This window comes from Octodon degus, unplaced genomic scaffold (assembly GCF_000260255.1).
Source record: "Octodon degus isolate 3935 unplaced genomic scaffold, OctDeg1.0 scaffold00116, whole genome shotgun sequence".
Classification (NCBI taxonomy): Eukaryota; Metazoa; Chordata; class Mammalia; order Rodentia; family Octodontidae; genus Octodon; species Octodon degus.
Window position 1 is genome coordinate 5,402,296 of NW_004524692.1, and position 3,001 is coordinate 5,405,296.

The window sequence follows — 3,001 nt, forward strand, 5'->3', positions numbered from 1 at the left end:
AAGAAAAAGCTTTCATTATAGTAAAGAATTACTAAGAATAAAACATAACAAAAATACTGGAATGGCAAATATATGACCAGCACTTCTAATAGTTTGGGAATAGGATATCGCACAAAGTTCTAGTATGTGGTGGACATGGACAGTGTCCATGACGCTTACTGGTGGCCAGGTGTCACTTGTGGAACTGAGCTACTGCTATTTCCTTGATATCCACCCTGTAGAGCAGAACACAATCATGACCCACAGGGTGCAGGAGAAGTCCATTTGTAGAGTACACTGATGGAAATATTTTCTTGCTGTATACAAAAGAATAATTGAAAGACTGCAGTTGTATGCCTCTTTCTTTTCTTTCTTTGGCAGAACCAGGGATTGAACTCAGGCCCTTGAACTTGCCAGGGAAGCGCTTATTCTATTGAGCCATCTCCCCAGCCTCTATATACCTGTTTTTCTCCTGTGTTTAATTGTTTGCCCTATTTGGTGGGTTCTTTCTGTTTTCATTCATGGAGTTGTGGTCATTTTGATCTCTCTCTAGAATAAATTTTAGTAGTCTGTGTAGGATTGGCTTGGTCGTCATGAAATTCTTTAGTTGTTCTTTGTCATAGAAGTATTTCACTTCTCCATTAAACTTAAAAAAGAGTTTTGCAGGGTATATCAGTCTGGGATGGAATTTGTTTTCTTGCAAGACTTGAACTACTTTGCTCCATGCTGTTCTTGACTTGATGGTTTGTGTTGAGAAATCTGCTGTTATTCTGATGGGTTTTCCTTTAAATATGATCTGTTTCTTTTCTTTAGCAGCTTTTAGCATACTATTCCTGTACTGAATTTCTGGGATCTTGATTACTACATGTCTGGTTCTGGTTTTAATTGGGTTGATGTTATTTGGAGTTCTCTATGCTTCAGTTAACTGAGTGTCAGATTGTTTCTTCATATTTTGGAAGTTTTCTGCTATTACTTCTGCCCATATTCTTTTTATATCATTTGTATTGACTCCTTTCTTATTGGTGCCTATTAGTCTTACGTTGTTCATATTTGCATCATTTTGCAGATGATGAATTATTTTTTCCTGCATTCTAGTTGTTTGTAAGAGATGTTTTTTAACTTTTTCCCTAGCTGCAATGGTGTCTTTAAGGTCTGAAAGTCTATTTTCACTTTCATTCAAACAGTTTTGCCTGCTTGCAATTGAAGTTTTAATTTCCTGTATATCACTTCGAATCTGCTTCATGCTTTGTATTTCTTTCCTATATTGCTCACTCAAGGATTCCGGCATTTTTCTATTCCCTTCTTATTTTTTTTATCAGTGTCTTTAGAAGCATTTAGTACTTCTTTCATTATAGTTTTCATGTTTTTTTAATTCAGAAATTATTTCTGATCTTATTTTCTCTATACCTTTCTACAGTTGTTTCTTCACTTCAGACACTATTATTTCAAAGATTTCAGGTGTGTGCTTTCCAATTTCTTCTATGCTATTGTCTCCTGCATTTGCTCTGTTGGCTCAGGATCTGAGAATGTATTTTGCCCCATCTTTTGTCATTTTGTATATCACTGTCTTCTGACCTTTGGTGTAGAGCTTTGCTAGAGTTATTACCTTTCCGCAGGTCTGAATCTACCAAGTTCAAACTTATCCAGGTGGGTGGTGTGGCTTGGGTCTGTCTGCTGTGCTTCAGTTCTTCCTGCAGCAGCCCTTGGAGGTGAACGGCCTGTGCCACTGTGACAAGATGTTCTGCTCCTGAATCAGCTGGATGTGTCTTGCTTCTACCCTCTCTGCAGGGCGTTTTGCTGCAGGGTTCCACACCTGGCCTGCCTGATGGATGAAGTTCCACACACACATGCCTGAGCAAGGTGCTGACTGCAGTGAGGATGCATAGGGCCGTGGGTGTTACCACCACACAAGGAGCATGAGTGCTCCCTGGAATGAGGAACAGGCGGGTCCTGTGAGTGAGTGACAGAATCTCAAATTCAGCATTCAAATTCCCTGAACGTGTTTTTATTCAATAAGCATTAATACTGCGATGAAAAGTCTGGGATCTTTGCAGTAGTAGGGGGCAAGATTGAAAAAGCAATAGGGACAGGACATCACTGAACTAGACAAGATTTCCTGAACTTGCCAGGAAAGGTGGTCTGTAACCTACAGTCACTATATAGTCCAAACTGGGGAGAGAAAGCAGTTCGCCAGACGCCAAAGCCATGGGTGTGATTAAGAGGACCAAGGAAAGGATTTCACCCTTGGGGAGATCCCAAGAAGCCTAAGTGAGGCGCTCCTGAAGAGGAGGGCAATGGCACCAGGTGCAGGGCTTGGTATTGGTGCTAGGTAGACAGGAATAGAAACAGGGTCGCATCTCCCCTGCGCTGGGCTGGGGAGGGCGGCGCTGGGGAGGGCCATCCCTCACAGCCGAACTTCCCTGCCCTGTGGCACCATGGCCTCATACAAGAGAGGTCCGTGTCCCTCGCGTTGCTTGGCATCATCTTCATTAGTATACTGCTGAGTATCCCCGCCCGTCACGCGGGAGACTGGGGTTCAATTTCCGAACAGGGAGTCACCTGCTCTTTTGCCGCCCCACCCCGGGCTGCGCGTCCTTCCGTCGCGTCGCGGGGTCTGCGTGGGACCGGGTGCGGACGCGCGCGGCGTCGGCCAGCGCCACGGCGGGGCATAGCGTCGGGCGTCGCCAGGGCAGCTGGCAGTCCGGAGCGGAAGCCGAGCAGCCCAGCCTGGCAAGTGGCGTTGGTGGTATAGTGGTGAGCATAGCTGCCTTCCAAGCAGTTGACCCGGGTTCGATTCCCGGCCAATGCAGCGGCTGGACCTTTTTGCCTGGGGCTGAGGCGAGGGCTGGGGACGGCGGGGCACGCGTGGGTCGGGTCGGATCCCGCTCCTGCAGGGAGTAGCTGCGAGGCCTGTGGAGCGGCCCGACGTTTTGAAGGCGCGGCCAGCCGCGCGGAGACAGCTGCTGGGGCAGAAGGCTTGCCAGGCGTGGCGGGAGGCGGGAGGCGGGAGGCGGGAGGCGGA

General features: G+C 46.9%; 1 non-coding gene across 1 annotated transcript; it reads left to right on the top strand.

The window, feature by feature from the left end:
• The first annotated feature begins 2,716 nt into the window (after positions 1–2,716).
• On the top strand, positions 2,717–2,788 carry Trnag-ucc. Its single transcript has one exon. It is a non-coding gene; the product is annotated as a tRNA-Gly (tRNA).
• Positions 2,789–3,001: the final 213 nt, after the last annotated feature.